This window comes from Monodelphis domestica, chromosome 2 (assembly GCF_027887165.1).
Source record: "Monodelphis domestica isolate mMonDom1 chromosome 2, mMonDom1.pri, whole genome shotgun sequence".
Lineage (NCBI taxonomy): Eukaryota > Metazoa > Chordata > Mammalia > Didelphimorphia > Didelphidae > Monodelphis > Monodelphis domestica.
In genome coordinates this window covers 383,930,175-383,951,748 of record NC_077228.1, presented here as the reverse complement: position 1 = coordinate 383,951,748, position 21,574 = coordinate 383,930,175, and the positions used below count along the sequence as shown (strand labels likewise).

The 21,574-nt window shown below is 35.1% G+C and overlaps 1 protein-coding gene across 1 annotated transcript in view; it reads right to left on the bottom strand.

The window, feature by feature from the left end:
* NT5DC1 (5'-nucleotidase domain containing 1) overlaps window positions 1–21,574 on the bottom strand; it is a 266,402-nt gene that overhangs the window by 129,407 nt on the left and 115,421 nt on the right. The window lies entirely within an intron of this gene.

Below are 21,574 nucleotides of genomic sequence, written 5' to 3'. Positions count from 1 at the left end.
ACTAATGGATTTGTAATGATTATTATTCTCTCCCCAAAACAGGAGAAATAATGAGAGCAAATACTTATAGGATCAATAAATATATATACACTACTTTAAGCCCCCTAGGTTATTACCCCAAAAAGATTGCAATTACAGAATTAAAGCCCAAAGATTACTGCCCATGACCCCTCCTTTCTCAAGCACAAGACACACTCCAAGGCCCAATAATAAACTTGAGTACAAAAGCTTGAGTACTATAATGAATTTTTTCCTACAGCTACCACACTCTAATGAATTTATTGAAACAGAAGCCAAGCAGCATTGCTAGGCACTTCAAAGTAACACAAGAAAAACAGAACTTGTAAATTGAGGAAAACCCCAAAACTGGTCTGCTTTAAGTCCTCACACCTAGATACAAAGATGTTTTGTTCTTTATCTCTCAAGCAATTATAATTGACAGTGAAAGCTGACCAAAAGCACAATGATCCTCTCAGCAGGTCAAGGGGTACTAACCTACAAATAGCTTTATTCACATTAATCATACCTATCACAGAGTGTTGTAGAAACCTAGTAAATGATCACAGAATTCTTTGTTGTAGCAACATCATAAGAGTGTTGTTTATGTAATTTGATAATATCCAATCAAACTGTAGAATGTCACATATGTAGAAGATTGATTGACTGCATAACAGTCATCATCCATAACTAGGTTCTACCCTACAACAAGCCCAAGATGAATTGAAGTCACTCCAATTAAAAAAAAACAAAAAAGGGAGAGATGCTGGGAGCCATCAACGACCACGATGTTTGACCCAATCCATGTGGAAACCAGGGACTGCAAAGCAGCCCCCAGGAAGGACAGAAACATCCACTGTTACCCCCCTAAGTGACTTTCATTAGTAACATCCCCATATTATTGGAATTGCTATGATTATTAGTCTTACTTAGTCCCAGGAAAAATAGATTAGAGCAACATGCTTGCAGGGTTAATACAGATGTCCCACTCTGTCACCCCTGGATATTACCAGGAGAGCACAGTTACAAAATTAAACCTAAAGATTCTTATATGCCCATTTAGATAGGACCCTCTTTCCTAGGCATAAAAACTTCTGGCAAATCTGTGCTCTGAATCCCCTAACCTATGTCTGGGTCATGTTGATTCTAGCCACTGATCCTGTCCTTAGCAACAATGTTTCTTTGACTGTCTCCTCTTTGACAAACTTTCTGTCTGTTGTTAAGTTCCAAGGAAACATATGTTGAGAATGAAACTGTGTGCCAAGTAGATGTGTGATCATGAAGGTATAAAATAAAACCAGGCCTCAGCCAAGGTGTAGCAGTTTATCCTGTGATATCTGTGCTGTGGGTTGAATGCGAAAGCTGTGTCCCATCCATCATTTCACTAACATCTTCCCACCTCCAAGACCCCATCCCCTGTACGAGGCTGGCCCACTCCACAGCAGCAATGGATAGCCTTTTTTCATCCATAACTCTCTTGGAGTTGTCCTGAATCCTAGCACTGACAATTACAGTTAAGTCATTTGTGGTCAATCATTGCATTTTATTGCTATTCATGTGGACAGTGTTCTGGTTCTGTTTACTCTACTTTGCGTCACTTTGTATAATCTTTCCAGGATTTTTGGTGATAATTTTGTTCATCATTTCTTAAGTCACAAGTGTATTCTATTACCATGATATACTATAACTTGTTCAGCCATTCCACAGTTGATGGGTCCCTTAATTTTCCAGTTCTTTGTCACCATAAAAAAGAGCTGCTGTAAATATTTTTTTACAAGTAGATCCTTTCCCCTCTATCTTTGGAAGTCATTACTTCTTGAAGTTGCTCATTTTCCTTTTGGATAACTCTCAGTAAGGAAATTGAGGCCTACAGAGGTTGTGACTTATCTTAGGATCTGAGCACAAATCTTCCATCACTAAATTCAAGGTTTTTTTCTACTACATCATACTGCCTATAGCTATAGATACAATTAAATTAATTTTAGGAGGTATTAATTCTTTTGACACAAGTATGAGTTATTTAAAGTAGACTTAATACAAAGTAAAATAATTTTTAAGGAACTGATAAAAGAAAAATTCAATAAATATGGAGGAAATAACAGTTTTAGTATATTTTAAAACTGTAATAGATTAAAACTATTAGTTGTGAATCTTGAAATTTCTCAGTCTTGTGAATGTTAAAAAATTCCCCATTGGGGAATTTTTCATTGGGACAATTCCCTATTGGGACTATTCCCCATTTTAAACAGTGAAGCTACTTATATCTAAAAAGTGAGAACTCTACTTAGATCAGAAATGGGAAGACCTCTAGTACTTAAGACTGCTTTAGGGGAGAAAACTCCTTGCTGAACAATGAAAAATACTTAAACCCATACTTAAGCCATGCCTATTTTTAGAATTAATACAAAGGGGTGCTAAGTACCTATAAAGGTCAGGCAACTTGTGAATTTACAAGGAACAAAGAACTGGGAAACTTACTCAGAGCTTTCCTGGTATGAATTACTCAAAAATCCACACATTCTTAGGTGTGGACTAAGAATGGTCTGTCCTTTGAAAAACGTCTACTGTGATTGGTAGATGTAAGAATTTAGGGGAGGTGACAAAGGAAAATTTCCCTTTATAAGGAAAGGAAAAGCTGAAAAACATGGTCTCTGGAGCTCTCAAGAGACAGTCTCTGAGGAGGTTGTTGAGAGAAGGACAATCTCTAAGGAGGTCTCTCAAGGGAGGCTGACTGGCTGGAACTCCCTCTGGGGAGACTCTGTCCCCCTGAATCCTCACTTGAACAGATCTTATGGTGAGTGATTAAGGACTGACTGATCTTTTCTCTTAGGGCTTAGGCCTGGGTTGGCCAGGGCTGCCTGGGCCGGCCTATTCTTTTCTCATTTATTTCCTTTTTCTCTCTCTCTCTCTCTTTAATTCCTCATTGTATTATTAATTAAATTCTCTATAAAGCCCAGTTGACTTGGGTATATTCATAATTGGGAATATTTCCCTGGCGACCACCTTATATTTGATTTAAAAACAAGACACTGTAGTGAAAACATATCTTCTGTGGTCACAACTTACTCACCCACTTTTATATCTACTACAATTTATATCTTTCACTATTTTAACTCACCACAGTTTAAGGCCTTCAACCATTTTAACTCTTACAGTTTATGGCTCCCACTCTTTTAAATGCCACATAGTGCTGCTTTTGTAGTACCCTATATTTATCAAGCATCTTCAAGAGACTGTGCCTACCACTGGAAAAAAAGTCATAATATAAATCTCATGGCCCTGAAAGAACATTGGTAGAATACTGTAATAAAAAGTTGGTTGTTTAAGTTAAACAAATTTTGCAACTTCCTGAAGGCATTCTAGCTCTATATTTTCTTTCTGTATATCTACTCTTTCTGTACCCTACTCATTAGCCATTTCTGTCTGTTATTAATGAGAAAGAGAAGTAATGATTTCAAAGAGCCAGTAAGTCTTAATTATGAACAGATTATGAATCAGTAAACACTTATTAAGTGCCAGCCATGTGCCAGGCATTGTGCTAAGTGCTGGGGATACAAAATGAGGGAAAAAATAGTCCCTTTCCTAAAAGAGCTTATAATTTAATGGGTCATGCCAACTTAACCTTTATTCCTTTTTTGACAGGGTTACTCAACTGGCAGATGAGAGAAGCTGTAGATAATTTACATTGATTTCAGCAATTTTTTGATAATTGTTTTTATACTCTCCTTATGGATAATGTAGAAAGATGTGGATAATAATGAGATGAGTTGGATGATACCTGAAGAGTAACTGTAAATGGATCAATGTCAATATTGAAAGGAGGTCCCACATAGAATACCCCAGGGATCTATGCTTGGCCCTCTTCTATTTAACATATTTTAATCAATAATCTGGCTATAGGCACAGATAGCTCACTCATCAAATCTGCATGGGACACAAAATTCAAAGTAATAGCTAACATACTAAGAATAGAAGAGGAATTCAAAAAAGATTGTGACAGGCTAAAGCAATGGACTGACTAATATGATAGAATTCCATAGAGAAAAATGTAAAGTCTTGAAATTGAGTACAAAAAAATTAACCACACACAAATCAATTAGAAGGTCAATTGTCCTGAAAAAGTTCTAGTAGTTTTAGTAAATTAGACAAGTTCAATCTGAATCATTAGTCAGTCAGCAAACATTTATTAAGAATCTATTATATGCTAAGCAATGAGATTCAAAACACCAGATGCATATGGCAAATATCCAATACAATCTTGGGCTGCTCTGAGAGGCACAGCTTCCAGGAAAAAGAAAGGGAGAGTCCCACTGTGTTTGACCCTTCCTGAACCTGATATGGAATATTTTATTCAGTTCTTGCACCACATAAGTAAGATTTTGAGTGTCAAGAAGAGTGATTAGAATGGTAAAGGAACTTGAATCAATATAATTGGAGGATTGGTTAAAGGAACTGGGAATGTTGGGCTTGAAGAAATAAAGACTTAGAGGGACATGGCAGTTATCGTCAGGAATGTCAGTCAATCAATCAATCAATGCTCATTTATTAGAAGCCCTGTGCTAAGGGCTGGCAACAGAAAAGCCAAAGACAGTTTCTAATCTCAAGGAGTTCATCATCTAAAGAGAGAGACCACATGCAAACTATATACAAACAAGATATAAAGAGAGCAAAATTAAGATAATCAGCATAGGGATGACATTAGCATAAAGGCAAATTAAGAAAGGCTTCTCAAAGAAACTAGAATTATAGGTGGGATTTGAAGGAAGTCAGGGAAGCTGAAGGGTGAGCAGGGAGAGCATCCCCTGCCAGGGGAAACTAATAAAAATGCTAGAAGCAAGTGATGAAATTTTCTGTGAGAGGAAGAGGAAGGAGGACTGTATCACTGGATTATACTGGATTATAGTACATAGAGTTGAATAAAGCATATAAAAACAGGAAAGGTAGGAGGGAACCAATTTTTAAAGGGTATTGAATTCTAGAAGATTTTGTAATTGAACCTGGAGGTGATAAGGAAACACTAGAGTTTATAGAAGGAGGTTAGGTATGTGTGTGATATGGTCGTATTTACACTGTAGGAAGATCTCTATGCCAGATAAATGAAAGATGGACAGGAATAGGGAAAAATTTTGTGGCAGGGAGTCCAATAAGTAGTCTACTGCAATAGCCCAGAGTAAGTAGATGACAGCCCAAACCAGGGGGGTGCCAGTGTCAGAGGAAAGAAGGCATGGACAAGAGGTGGTGTAAAGGTTAAAGGCCTTGGTATCTAGATTTGATGTGGGGTGGTGGGAGGTGAGAGATAACAAGGAATTGGGGATGATACCTAGGTTGTAGACCTGGGTGACAGGGAGGATGATGGTCTCTTCATTGTAACAGAAGTTAGGAAGGAAGAAGGGGGAAGATAATTAATTTAGCTTCGGATATGTTGAGTTTAGGGTGTTTATAGGACATACAGTTTATGATGTCTAATAGGAGCTGGAGATGTGATTTTGGAGTTTAAGAGAAAGGTTAGGACTATATGAGTAGATCTGAGAATCAGGATCTTAGAGATGATAATTGAAACCATGGCAGCTAGGAAAAAGCCCTGGGAGAGAGATACTTACCATTAGCTTGAATGACCTGGTCAAAGATCCAGCAAAAAACAGTGAGAAGAAGTTATCATATAGATAAGAGAATCATGAAATATTAGTGGGATGGAAACCTAGAGAAGAGGATATCAAGGATAAGAGGGTGATCACCAGTGCCAAACTACAGAGGGGTCAAAAGCGATGGTGGAGATCTGGCAATTTAGAGATCACAGGCAACCTTAGAGAGATTAGTTTTATTTGAATGATGAGGTTAAAATTTACAATGCAAAGGAAAGGAAGTAGAGGCAACAATTTATATGGCATTCTCAAGGAGTTTGGACACAAAAGGGAGAAGAAATATGAGATAAGTTGAGGGGCTGTGACATTGTGAAGTTTTCTGAAGGAGGGAGGAAACACTGGCAGTAAGGAAGCAGCCAGGAGACAAAGAGACACTGAAGATAAGTGAAAGGGTAATGATTAAAGAGGGTAAATCTGATAGAGAAGATGGAGATTTGAAGGCCTACCACAAGGAGGAGAGATAAATAATGTTTTGTTTGGACCTAAATACTTAAAACAAGTTCAATAGTTGGAAATTGTGAAGAGAAAAAATTAGTCTTGATTTCATGAAAAATAAAACAAAATAAAACCAAAACCAAAACTTCCTAACAATAACAACAACAAAATGAAGTGGGCTGCCTCAAGAAATGATGGGTCACCCTCTTGGGAATTCTTTGATTAAAGGCTAGATGACTTCTTGTGAGAATGATGTAGTGAGAATTCCTTTTTGGATATGGGACTAAATGGAAGTTGAAGTTCTTCCAAATCAAAGTTTGTGATTCTGTGATTCTTTAAATAGAGAAAATGGACGCTAGGGAAAAGGTTGACTCCTCAGCTCAGTTTGGGGCTTCAGTCTCCGTTATCTAAATCAATGCATATCAATTGTGCAAAGGTGCATCTCATACTGTTTTCTGTTTTCTCTATAAGACCTAGAGGTTAAAGGATTCATTCCTAATTTCAGTAGTTAAAACCTCCCACCTTCTAAGAATTACTCTGCTATATGAAGAAGAGAAGCTGGAAAAGATTAGGAAGTCTAAAACTGAATATATCCTAGAGGCAAACTAAACTCCCAGGATGTGTCACCACCAATCTCCTTGCAAAAAGTTAAGTTGAATTTTTTATTGTTTGGGATGCAAAAGGGGAAGAAAAACAATAACAGGAACAAAGGAAACTACTACTAGAAATCAAGGTTCATTTGCTGTAATTGCCATGAGGAAATCTGCCTCCCACTGAACAGTCAAGTTAAAATACTTCGCAAACAAAAATTTGGAAAGAGGAGCTTTCACTATTTCTTCGAATTGGATTTTTTAGAACTCTAATCTTTGACCTGAGAAAATGGCCAGTACCCAGCAAATTATATGTGAATACTCCTAAATTATGTCCTGAAATGCAAAAAGAGCAAAAATTGATCCATTATTAGAAATGGATTAATAATCACATTAACAACCCTTTATTTCTGAAGAGGGCAAGTAAACTACCCTCTTGTGAAACCATTGAAATAAAGAGTGCCCAAAAGACTGTGCATATCAGTTAAAAATATTTTTTCTTTCATTTTTCTTAATTGAAGTGAAGGGAGGTATGAGGGAGAGAAAATAAATGCTTATTAATTTTAAAAATTAGAAATATTTTTTAAAAAGACTGGGTGGGCTCCAAACAATATTTACCATGTAACAAAGGTATCCTTCTTTCCCCCTTCAATAGATATTCTTATCACTGAAGCTATTATACTGAGTTAAATATTTTGTAAATTAAGGGGCTTGTTATACTCTGCAAACTATATACATTAAATAGTACTTTGATCTAAAAGAAAAAGTGTTTGATTTCACTCTTTATCTCTTTTAGTTCTTCAAGTAATTATTACACCTCAGAAAACAAAACTGTACCCTAACGTAATGAGATAGGTAGATATATTTCTTTTCTTTTCCCTCAAAAATAAGTATAAATTCAATAATACTCCAATTCAAGTGAGGTAACACATGAAAGTTCTTCATAACATATGTTGCTACTTAGTAATAAAATATAATTAGCTTATCTATTCCTCATAATCACAAGGTTATGCTATAACTGCTACAAAAGTAGTATTTTGCTCAGTTTCTAGATAAGGAAACTGAGCCATAGAAAATTGTAAAGCAATTTGCCTTAGATTGCACTGATAGTTTAGAATAGGGATGGAGAATCTTTTAGTGATGGAATACCAGGCCCCAACCCCATCCTACCCCCCAGAATGAGTTATGAGCTCTGACTCTGCCACCTCACCCTTAACCCAGATAGAGGAGGGAGGAAGTACTCCCATGAAGATGCTGGGCAGGGGGGCTGGTGATGAGAGGCCAGTGTCAATAGGAAGAGGGCAGTGGCCCCAGTGCCTTGCTCCCCTCCAGCTATGCACCACTCTCTGAGCTTTGCTCCCCTCAAACCTAGCTCCTCTCTAACCCCACCACAGAAATCACCTTCACCACAGACTCAACAGACTGTTGTTGTCTGTACGGTACTCTCACCAAAGCATGTGAGCAACCTGCCCCCCCCACCTTACCCCAGAAAGGGGAGGAAGAAAGAGTTCCTATTGGCTGCTGGGCAGAGGAGTGGGTCATGTGAGAAAGATCCTCAGGTGCATGAAGAGAGAGAGGGGAGCAGCTCTACCTTAGTCCCTTTGACTTTTTAGTAATGAAGTCTGGGGGGATGGGAGGTACATGTGCTCAGAGAGCACCCTGAGTGCCATCTTTGGCACCTTCTGCTATATGTTTGCCATCAATGGTTTAGAATAGAGGTGGAATAAAAGTCCCCTGACACAGTATCTATCTGTACAGGATAAAGACACTGTATTTATTTTCTGAGAACCACTGTGATCTTACTGGTTATAATGAACACTGATTATAGTTGATCCTGAAAAAACAAGCCAAGATTATGACATGCAGGGTCCAGGTATAAGGAAATACAACAGGTGGTCGTTGGTAATACAACAAACAATAACACAATATAATAAACATTTAAGTGCCTACTGTAGGGAATGGTGTGGTTTTGACCAAGAGATATTACAGTTCCTAGAAGACAGGAGCTATCATTCTGATTTATACTTTTAAAAATTATTATTATTAACAGTGGTATAATAGGCTGAATTATCACAAAATTTTAGTAAGCAGAATTTGAAAATAAAGTTTTATTATTCTGACATGGATAATTATTTTAGTCATCTCACATAAATGATTAGATGGAAGAGGAGCATGTATATTTAATGAACAAAATAACACACTTCAAAATTATGTGTGATACCCTGCAGTGTTAAATAGACCAGAATATACAGAACTGCTGTATGAAAACATTTATATTCTTAGAATCCTCTCTCAGGAAAAATATTAACAAAGTAAAGTGGCATGATGTAATTGGTCTCAATATAATTATTTTAAAAGAAAAGTGAGTGTTAGTATAAATCCTTAATGAAAAGCAGAATTCCCAAAGGACTAAAAAGCAATGAACTCAATTTAAATGAGGCAAATGTTTTCTTGGAAATATTTGGTAGATATTAGCTATTAGCACAGAAAAAAGCAGCTACTGGTCAATGAAGAAGAATGTGAATAAGGATGAAATTATAGTCAACAATAGAAATGGCTGACAATGTTATTATTTATCTCTAGGAAAGTCAGAGTAAAATATGTCTTCCATTTCCAAAAAATCACCTTAACTGGAAACTTCCAAAGGAGTTTGCCTGAAAGGTCTCAATAGCTAAAGGGACCTGTCCAACATCACAGGTCAAAAGGAGCAAAACGTATTAACCCTGGGTCTTCAGGATATAGAACTAGCTCTTAAGCTCTATAACCAGAAATAAAACACATCATAAAACCATCTGTTATTCAAAAATCATAGATATGGAGCTGGAAGGAAACTGTGAGGCTATCTAATCTAACTGTTCCTCGCCCCCTTTTTTTTTTTTTAACTTAAAAGATTATACTTATGCTTCAGGGAAATTAAGTTAATAAATTCTTTTTTTTCTTTTATTGATATTAATTAGTCTATGTCCTTGCAAATTCCAAATACTGATTCTTTTATTTCATTGCCTGAGTCACCTTGGTCAAATCATTTGAATATTCGTGGCTTCAGTTTCCTCATAGTTAAACTGGGGAGTTGAATATATTGTCTCTATGGTCATCCATTCAGCTCTATTTCCTTTTATTTTTTCATCTCAAATTTTCCTCTATTCATTGGTGCCAGTTTTGTGACCAAGGGGAACTAGTTTATTTCTCTCATTCAGAGAAAAACTCTTCATCTCTCTCTAAAGAAAGCTATCATATTCTGCCTCTCTACTTCTGCTTCACTCCCTGAGTCTTCTGCAGATTAAAGATGCTCAATTACTACCACTAACTTTTGTATAACAGTGTCTGGAAATCTTTTATCATACTCTTTTCCTCTTTTGTATGCATGTACTTTCTTTAGTCTTTCTTCAATTTTTATAAAAGTAATTGCACTTTAATAAAATTGATTTCCTTTGTAATTATGAATTTTATCTTCTGTAGTTAAAGCATGATTCTGAAAAGGGGTCAATAGTTACCAGACTGTCAATGGGGTCTACGACAGAGAAAAGGTTAAGAACTTCTGTTCAAAATGTGTCACAGTTCTTTCCCCTTGTCCACAAAGAAAGACTGAAGAGAAGCCCAAATTTACACACCTCTAAAATTCTCACTTACTGTTCCCAGATCTCCCTTCCATGAGGATAAAGATTCTTTCACATTACAGACCTTCAGGTACCTGAAAACTGCTATCTCCTGCCCCACCCCATTGTCTTTCCCAGGACGAACACTCATGCCTTTCTTAGCTTGTCCTCATATGCCACAGTCTACAGTCTTCTCATCTTCCCAGTTATCCTCTCCTGGATGTCAGGCAGTAAACATTTATAAGGTATCTTCTACATGCCAGGCACTGTGCCAATATCTGAAGATACAAAGAAAAGCAAAAGGCAAGCTCTACCTTCAAGGAGCTCCTAATCAAATGGGAAAAGATGAAACAAAAAGAAGTTGGGAGTGAAGCTGGTGAGGGGGAAGGTGAGGGCATGATGAAGTTCTGAAGCTCTGGGGGAAATGATGAGGTGACTGCCCTGGGCTCTCCCTTTAAATGGAGGATCATGAGAGGAGCTCTTCAGTGTCCACTCTTGCAGAAGTGAGAAGGGTAACAGGGCAACAAGGGGCTGAGGAGCTGTGTCAAAATTTGAAATGATCTTACAAGATAATGAATTTCTGGACATCATGATGAAATCTAGGAGAGCAGCCTGATGGAAAATGTGCAACATTCTGTCACTGTCATTCCTAAAATGTGAAACCCAGAAATGAACAAAATACCCCAAACTTGTCTTGACCAGGGCCAAGTAGAGCAAAACTCTAACTTTGCTCATTTTGGATATCACTCTGGGGGCAGCTGGGTAGCTCAGTGGATTGAGAGCCAGGCCTTTGAGATGGGAGGTCCTAGGTTTAAATCCGGCCTCGGACACTTCCCAGCTGTGTGACCCTGGGCAAGTCACTTGACCCCCCATTGCCTAGCCCTTACCACTCTTCTGCCTTGGAGCCAATACACAGTATTGACTCCAAGATGGAAGGTAAGGGTTTAAAAAAATATATATATATATATATATATATATATTCAAACTAATTATCTCTTAGGCATCTTAAAATCAACATGTCCATAATAAAACTTTATTGTTTTTTTCCTTCAAACTCAGGCTCCCCCCCCCCCAAACCCATTCCCAAATTCTCTATTATTATTGAAGGCACTGCCATCTTTTAGTCATCATTATCATCATCTTTGACTCCTCGTTCTCACTTAGCCTACATACCCAATCAATTCCCATTTTTGGTTTTTCACATTTCTCAGATATATTCTATTTCCTTCATTGCACAGCCACCCAATATTCTGCTTAGTTCATGCCCTCACCTCCTCTCACCTGGACTACTGAAATAGCCTACTATTTAGTCTCCTTGATTCAATTGTCTCCCCTTTCCAATGCATCCTCTATACAGTCACAAAAAATGTTTTTCCTAAAGTTCAGGTCTTCCCATGTCACCCTACCCTTCCTACCTTCTCAAAAATCTTTACTGCTTCTCTCAATACTTTTTTGAATTAATAAAAATTTCTCCTTTTAAAACTTTTACCTACTTTTCAAATTTATTTATACTTTACTCTCCTTCATGTTATCTATGGTTTTGCCATACTAGTGTACTTACCATTGTTCATAAAGGATCCTCTTTTTCCTATCTCCCTGTCTTTGTAATGGCTATACCCCATGGCTATAATACTCTTTCCTCTATACTTTGACTTCCTGAAATTATTGGTTTTCTCTAAAACTTAACTCAAATACCACCTACTCTGGAAGGCCTTTCCTGGTTTTCCCAGTTGCTATTGTTTCCTTTGTAAACTTACCCTGCATTTGACTTATATACATATGGTACCTACTTACATGTTTATATTTGTATATTCCATTAGAACTAAAATCTTTTAGGGCAAGATTGATTTGCTTTTGCCTTTTAATCCCTTGTACTTAGCACACTGCTGCACACAAAGTAGGTATTTGATATGCTTATTGGTTGATTGAATCATTCCCCAGTTTTTTTGTTTCTGTGAAGGAGAACAGGTCTTGTTTGACTAATTAGATAACTTCTAACAGGTGAGGGACATTGTCTTTGCATCTTGATATCCCCTACAATTCTAACAAGAGTATTGGGCATATGTCAAGTGCTCAATAAATGTCCATGAACTGAAATAGGTATCTAGAAAGTGGCTTACTTAAATTGCTTTATTACTGGAAACATAGGAAGCAAATATTGAAAAATATATAGATCTAGGCCTTATATCCTTTCATGCACTGGTCAGAACGAAATAGGCCAAAGAAATGTTCTCATTTTTTTCCCATTGAAAAACCAGGGTCTCATAGAACTCAACTAGGTTTTGATTCAAATCTTTCAAAGAAGCTGTACTATTATTTGTATTATTCTATTAAAACAATGACAAAATGAAGACTTAAAATAGACATGAATATAGATATGAAAATGTACTGTGAAAACATTAAAATTATAATAATTTTTCTAAATTATATAACAACTCTAATTGATTGACCATGACATTGGTTAACCAACTATGTACTAATAAAAAATCCAATATTCAAGACATTAAAACTTGTTTCAATTGTAACTATGTATCTAACATATAGTTTGAATAAACAAAACAGTTCAACTGAATCTTCAAAATTATAATAAACCACAAATAATTAATAATATTTCCTATTTCCCAAGTCATTAGCAAATGGTTTGGAGAGTAAATGGAATGTTTTGTTAACTTACATAATAAACTATAGGAACAAGTATTTTTCTAAACTAAATACTCATGACTGTTGGGTAGTCAAAAGGCATCTTGTAGAACAGAAAGGCTTTCAATAAGCTAATTGGCCGTTACATTTTTGTTTGTTTGTTTATTATTCCATTGCACCTAGTAATATTACCTCTGTGCTTGAAATGTTGTGGCATTTTGGTAATTTATTACAATTATTAAATGCTGTTATTGTTACTGATTTCCTCTGAAGAGCTTCTGAATTTACTTGGTAACATTAAGGGAGGTAGTTACAAAACAGCTGTCTTTGTTTTAATATTTTAATGTTTATCTGAAGTGCATTATGAATTATAAACCACAGCTCTCTTTTCCCAGACTATAATCGCAAAATTCCATTCTTGGACTAATAGAAACATTGTGTGATAGGATCCTTGTCTAGTTCCGAAAAATCGTTCTATTCTGCTTTAAAGTGTTATTCAACTTTGTAGGCATCAAATAACAGATTTGTATCTATTACAGAAAAGAGTCTTTTGTTTTGAGAATAAGTGAAAATCTTTTGCCAACAATAATTTTCTAAAGGTTCAGATAGTCAAAGGTAGAGTCAGGGCATATGGAACCCAGCAAATAGCTGTTAAGTTAAACTTAACACTTACCTGTTACACAAAAACAGAAATCTGTCTTAAATTTAAAGTTTATGTTTTAAATGGGTTAAGATTTGGTAGTGGCTCTTATTCTGATAATTTATACATTCCTAATATCCTGATCATAAGGGCAAAAAAAATTCTACAAGAAGTCATAATGCTGTAATAAGTCTATTTGGTAACGAAAGAGGGCATTCAAAGGGTCCTTTATATTTTAATGAGGGACATCCTGTACTTTCTTGATTGACATCAGTTAATTTCAGTCCAGAAGCCAAGAAGGCTTTAACTGTTCCTAAAAACTGTCAGGAATACTTGCAACATGAGACTTAAAAAGTACAGCATGTAGGAAAAAAAATAATCTTTAAAAAGGGGTCTGCAAGACATTCAACATCATAGAGCTAAGTGTAGTCTAATGGGAAAGCACATTGTATTAGACCAGTTCTAATATATATTAGCTGCGAGATCATGAGCAAGTTATAAACCCTCTGAATCTCAGGTTCTCCAACTATAAAATAAGGCAAAAATAGCAATTCCAAAGGATTGAAATGAGGTTGCTGTAAATATCATAAAACTACAGAAATATTATTATTACTATGATCATCATCACCATCAGCATCACCATAATTATCACCTCAATGGACAAGTTATTATTTTATCATTATTTTTATATATTTAATGATCTACAGACATAGGTGGATAAAATAACTGCTTTTTTAGCTGAATTAAAGTATTTGTATAGAAGTTTGTCCACTTGTTACAAATACAAAAACAGAGATGATGATTCTGATGATTGGGAGATTGAAATAATAACAATGCTCTCAACAGAAATGGGGCAATTAAAAAGAGGAGTATATTTTTAAAATTACAGTTGTGTTTTGAACCTAGTGAATTTGAAATTACTATAGGATACCTAGTTAGCAATATCCAAAAGGTAGTTGGTGATAGCAGGACTGGAGTTCAGGGAAGATATAGGGACTGAAAATGTAGATGCCATTTCCAATTTCTATACCTTAACAAGTTTATTATAAATACCTAAAATATTTGTTCTCAAACAACCTCTGCCTCTTGGAATCTCTAGTTCATTTATGTAGTTTACCTCAAGAACTTGTTACCACATAACGTCTTCCTGACAGCCCACTGTCAGTGTTTTTCCTATTACTGAGATTATTCTGAATTTACTTTATATGTACTTTACATTTTTACATATATTTTGTATCAATATGATATTCATCTATACATGAATTGCAGGCTTCCTCCATGATGCTATTATTAGGAAACAGGAAAGCTTTCATAAATAATATTCAACAATGGACAATATCTAATAGACTAAAATCATAGAGACTATAATAAAGATCCCTTTATAATTCCTCTTGTTATATTTGCATCAAAGAAGGAATTATGTAAGACTCCTTTTCCTATTATTTTTTCAAATAGTTTCTGTATTGCAATTAATTGCTCTTTCTTTGATTGAATTCACTTGTAAATTCATTTAGTCCTAGTTTTTTATTTTGTTTTTTTTTTTCATTTTGGGAATTCATTTAAAGGTTGTTCAGTTTATTAGTCTAAGACAGACAAATACTCTATTTCCTTTTCTATGGCATTTTATAAAACTGGGCACTTTATATTTTTATAAATATTCTTCCATTAAATTTACATTTTTAATTTATTGGCATATAACTCAGCAAAATAGTTCCTAATCATTTCTATTATTATATTTTCATTTATTTTCTATTCACATTTTATGTTTTTAGTAGTAATTTGGTTTTCTTATTTATTTTAAAAATGAGCTATAGTTTCTTTTTTTTTTTTTAATGGCTGTTGAGCTTATAAATTCAATAAGGTTTTTTTGCTTTCAGTTTTGTTAGTCTCCTCTGATTTTCAGGACTTCTATTTTGGTGAATAACTGGGGCATTTTAAATGTGTTTCTTTTCTAGTTATTTTTTAGTTGTATGATCAACTCATTGATCTGACCTTTTTCTCTTTTATTGAGTGCTAAGAGATACAAATTTTCCCTTAAGAATTGCTTTTGCTGAATCCCTCAAAATTGAGTCTAAAATTAATTTTAATCTTTGCTTAAAGGTTAATTTTATTGAATATGATGGTCCAGAAAAGTACTATTTAATATCATTTTGCCTTGTATACATTTTTAGTAGCATTTTTATACCTTAACATATGGTAAATTTATGTGTAGGTGCCATGTGGCTAAGAAATAGGTAACTAATTTTTGTTTGTAAGCCTATATCTTTTTCCTTCTGAAATATCATGTTCCTAGCTCTCCTCTTTTTTTATAATCTGGCTGTTAAATCTTGAGTGATCCTGACTGTATTTCCTCAGTGCTTGAAGTCTTTTTTTCTAGTTGCTTGCAATGTCTAACTTTTGTAGTAAATTCTTTTTGTTTCTACTTTTCCCTCTTGTTCCTCTAACACACTTGCAATGTTGGGAGAGAGTAAGAAAGGTCTCTAGGGCATTGGGGGGATTCCCTAGAGTAAGCTTTTCTTAGAAGTTCTAAATTAGAATCACACAAAATGGGCAGGAATGAATGAGTTATGGCCTGAATCTTTAAACTCTCAATCTTTAAGATCCTAAATTAATTTAAATATTTTAGTGTATTTCATATCTGTTTACCTGTTTACATATTGTTTCTCTCCCACAGAATATAAGACCCTTGTGGGTAAAGACTATTTTGTTTCATATCCAGCTCCCAGCATAGTGACTTGTTAGCAGATATTTAAAAGTACTTGTTGAATTAGAGTTAATTCAATTGATGAAGCTATTCCTGTAATGCATCGTTTCATTGGTAATTGAACAAATATGCCATATTAAAAGTATCAATAATAAAAAAGGTTTACAAAATTTCTGAGAACTATATGGTCTTATAAATCATAATGCAACAATACTATAAATGATTTAGGTAATTCTGATTTGCTTCCACCAATAAAGTTTTTTGTTTTTGTTAACTTGTGGTATCTAAATATTAAATAATCCTAGAAACAATCTACATATATATGTACCATGCACACAGTAAGGGTATAATTTTTTTTGAGAGATGACTTCATGAATACCTACCACTCTACTTGGCATAACAGACAAAACAAATTTAGTTTTAGTAGTTAAATTTTAATTTGTGTATTTCATTACATATATTTGGTAGTATCATGTTCCTTAAAAATCAAGACTTGGCCATACTTAAGACAAAAAAAACCAAACAAACCATAAGTGCCCTAAATTTAATCTTTTAAGTTAGACAAAATTATTTCTGTGAAGACTGTAAGTCAGATGGCTACTTCAACCAAATCAGTCAATAACCCATTCTGTCACCAAATATTCATTCGCACTTCAATACTTCAATGATCTGTAATTTCATCAGTGTGACTAATCTTTCCAGTGGCCCACATGTTAATCCCTCTGCAATTTAGTAGATCTTCCTTGAAGAGTTACTGTGGCTAAAAATTTCATCACCCTTCAGTCAACATACTGATTATCCTCTCCAAATTGAGCTAGTTTGTGGTCCATTGTCTGCTCCATACTTGAAGTATTTTCAGTTTGGCAGGGTTTGACAGAGTATTTCATGTACTGGAATGGTCACTTCCACATCATGATGAAGCTTTGGAGCATTCAATAAGCATTAACTTCCTACTATGAATTTACTACATTAGTTTAGGTGCTACTGTAGAACCAAAACTGAAGCATCTACTAGATAGAAGACAATGTCACTGAAAACCCTTTCCTTCATTATTTCACATTAACCTTTAACATTTATATAACACTGATTCCTTCAGCTCAGAGTTTGATTGAAGGTAGTTCAATAGATAAACACAGAGTTCTTTTCCTTTGCTTACAGAAGTTAGCAATTTTGGGGAAAACCTTAAATGTTCTTTCTCTTGTAACTCAAGGACAATTTTTTCTGGTATTGGGTAAGAGATATAAATTCTTGTTAAACTATAGGATGTGATCCCTCCTTCCCTCACTCCTCCCTTCCCTTCCTTCCTTCCTCCCTCCCTTCCTTCCTTCCTCCCTCCCTTCCTCCCTTCCTCCCTTCCTTCCTTCCTTCCTTCCTTCCTTCCTTCCTTCCTTCCTTCCTTCCTTCCTTCCTTCCTTCCTTCCTTCCTTCCTTCCTTCTTTTACTTCCTCTCCTTTCTGTTTTTGGTCTTTTGAATGAGTAGAAATTCATGGCTAAATAGAACATGTTAAATTAGAAAAAGGAAAGGACATTTTTTTTCTTTTTAATAATTATATAAATTTTCTCCAGTATTAGCATTGTTATATAGATGAATTCAATTAGAGCAGACTCCTATATATTTCTGAATACAAGAGATTCATGCACTATAGTCACATAAGATCATTCAACTTATCCCAACGAAACTCTGGCAAACAGTTTCTTTGGCACCTTGGACATGCTGGTGAAATCCAGCCATGCTGTCACTGGCTCTTTAGTGGAACAATTCTTTCCAGCAGTTTCACATACCACATAGGTCTAGTAGTTCAACTGTCAAGCTCCCAGAGACCACTAAATTTTTGGCAGCTTCACAAGTCTAAGATCTTTCCTGTTTGGTTTTATTTAAGGCCCAATAAAGCAAATAGTTTGTGCAAAGACAGAGGCAAGTTAAAAGCTTTTTGCACTAGGATGTTGTTCACTCCCACAACTACTCCTTTTTTTTTTTCTTTATGATGAATCAACTCTATGTAAGAGCAACAACTGCTGCTGGATATTAATGCTACCTACCAAGGGTCAAAGATTTGGAGCTGGGAAGGACAACAGCCTTACTCATTTCATAGATAAAGAAACTAAGGTTCAGAAGGATAAAATAACTTTCTCAAAGTCACAAAATTCCTCTCTTATAAAAAAAAAATTTAAAAATCTCTTCTCTATGTATTATTCAACATTAAGACAATTTAGCTCCCTTCTGGACAAATAATGACATGAAACTGTGAGCCATTAGAACCTGAAATCCTTAAGAACAGGGACTGTTTTGTACTGCTTCTTTGTGACCTCATATAAATTTTAGCATGATACCTGGCACAGAGTAGACTCTTAAATCTTCATTGACTTGACTTGTTTGATTAGCCTGGCTCCCAATGGTAAATTACTTCCCATCCATAAAGTGGAACTTCAGTGTTTAAGTGCTCACCAAGGAAGCAGTATTGCATGTAAATTATATTCTAATAAGTATAAGGAAAGTGGCAGATAACAGACACCTAATATCTTTTTCATCATAGAATGTTGACATTTCATCATTTTTTAAAAGGAAAATTATTCTGAAAATAATCAAAATAATGCCTCATGCAACTTTTAGCTATAGAAATTATCTTGAAAATTAAAGACTAATGTACTTCTACACCACATAGTTGTTTACTTTCCCTGTAGAAATGTTTAAAAATTTAAAGGAAAAGTATTTACTATCATTTTTGTACTTATTCCACCTTTCTAAATTGTTAGTACATTACATACTGCTACAATTAATGGTGTTCTATATTTAAAATCATACCTTTCTTGCACAATGCTTTAAAATAAAATCAGATTCAGCCACAAATATTAACATTTAACAAGAATAAGGAAGAGGATGAACTAACTGATTTACTCTATCAAATGAATCTATTTCATTTAAATCAAGTAATAAAAACCTCTGATGCTGTAACAAAGTGAAAATGTTCATTAGAGGCTTTAGTTTCAATCAATAAATCAGGCTTTATAGTAAACATGCAAAATTCTTGGACCTGGGGTTACTTTGCAAAGGAATTCTGTTGTAACATGCTGGCTGCTTGAGTACTGAGGACAAGAATAACTATCACAACATAATGCATTATAACAGACTTTATAGTAACATATGGAATTTTAAAAGCCTATTTTAAATAGGAAACTTGGCCATACCCTAAGGTTCATTTCTAAATGATCAGGCTAGTTGCAGCTATAGAGACTTTAGAGAGCCTGTAACAAATATGTTAGTCCAGTAAAACCTTTGAGGAGGAAATATCTTGAATTGGGTTTGGAGGATGAGAATAGGCTTTAACATCAACCTTGCCCTTCTTTACCACTGCCCCAATTTAGCTGGAGGAGGATCTTACAAACTTCAAAAAGTCCAAAGGTTCTTTTCCCATCCAGGTCCTACCAGCATCCTTAAACCAGCCAATTTCCACACCTGAATGCTCTCTCTCCTCATCTCTATCCCCTGACTTCCATCCTTTAGTCAGGATACAGATTCTATCTTCAATAGAAAGCCTTTCCTAACCTCCCTTCATTCCAGTGCCTTCCCTCTGTCAATGATTTCAAATTTACTCCATATGTGGAATGACTCATTTGTATATAGTAGTTAGCATGCTGTCTACCTCATTTGACTGTAAACTCCTTGTGAGCACTGTATTTTGTCTTTTTTTTATATTGTCAGAGTTTAGCAAAGCACCTGACATATAGGTACTTAATAAATATCGACTGACTGACTGACTAATGGAGTGTCTGCATTGGGAGTTAAAGAAAGATTGAAAGTAGGTTCATAGCTTTACAAGAAACTTCTGCAAAGGAATTATACCATATATAACAGGAGATTCTTGGAATTCCTACACAATTGTTGGAAAAAACACTTCCATCAATTAAGATTCTGTGGGTTAGCTCTTTGGAAGCCTTGAGGCTTCCTTCCCATGAACTTTGTAAGGACTGATGGGAGAGTGAATATGTCACAGACTTTTTTTTTTTAAGAATTTAAGTTTATTTATTTAAATAATTAATTTAGAATATTTTTCCATGGTTACATGATTCATGATCTTTCCCTCCTCTCCTCCCAGCTCCCTCTCATAGCCAAAGAGAAATTCCACTGGGTTTTACATGTGTCATTGATCAAGACCTATTTTCACATTATTAACATTTGCATTAGGGTGATCTTTCAGTCTACATCCCCAATCATATCCCCATCAGCTCATGTGAACAAGCAATTGTTTTTCTTCTGTGTTTCTGCTCCCACAGTTCTTTCTCTGGATGTGGATAGTGTTCTTTCTCATAAGTCCCTCAGAATTGTCCTGCATTGCTGCTAGTAGAAAAGTCTAGCATATTCAATTGTGCCAGACTGTGTCTGTCTCTGTGTATAATGTTCACCTGGTTGTCACAGGATGTGACATTTAAGAGGATGTTCTGTACCAACTTTTCTTATGTCCCACCTAATAAACTTCCCTTTCTAAAAACTACATAAAGCTGGCTAGCTAAATTGATTCTGAACTCATAATTCAGGGAGAAGAACATAGGTAGGGTCTTAAGCTGATGGCATTAAAGAATCACCTCCAACTCCTCAAGTATATCTCTAGACATCTGAGGGAGTTCAGTAGCTTTCAACCGAGACTCAAGAGTTATCGTTGAGACTGGAAGTGGGAATAAGGGTCTTGAGAGTTCATATGGGCCACACAAAAGACTTTTTTCAAAAGAAAGGTTAGAAAACATCAAAATAGATTTAAATTTGGTCTTATTTTCAGTGATCATAAAATAAGAGTAATATAAAATCATAACAGACTAATAGAAAAGAACTTAAAATTAGAAATGAAAGGGATTTCAGATATCTAACTCAGCACAATGTAACACAAAAAGTAAAGAACAGATCTAAGATTTGAAGCTATGTCCAGTGATTCAAACTCTTTTAAATAAATAATCTTGATTATCTGACCTCATTCCAGATATCTACTTGATATCAAGTGGAAATTATGTTTCTAGTATCTAAAATAAATATTTTGGTGTTCTCTTAAAAATTTTTCACATATGTAAAAACAAAGAAACCAACCAATAAATCCTCTATATTTTTCTTCATTTATCTCACCTCAGATAGTAGATATAAGAGGAGAGGAAAAAGGTTACCTTTGCTAACCCTGACAGTGTGGACTTCTTTAGCTTGTTTAGGAATTTCTCTCTGTTTGATGTTACTTAATACTGTTGAATCATTGTATTGATCATATTTGTGTGTTATTGTAATAAATTATTCTCTTGGTTCTGATCAATTCATGCTTTATTTGTTCATAAAATTCTACTGAGGCTTTTCC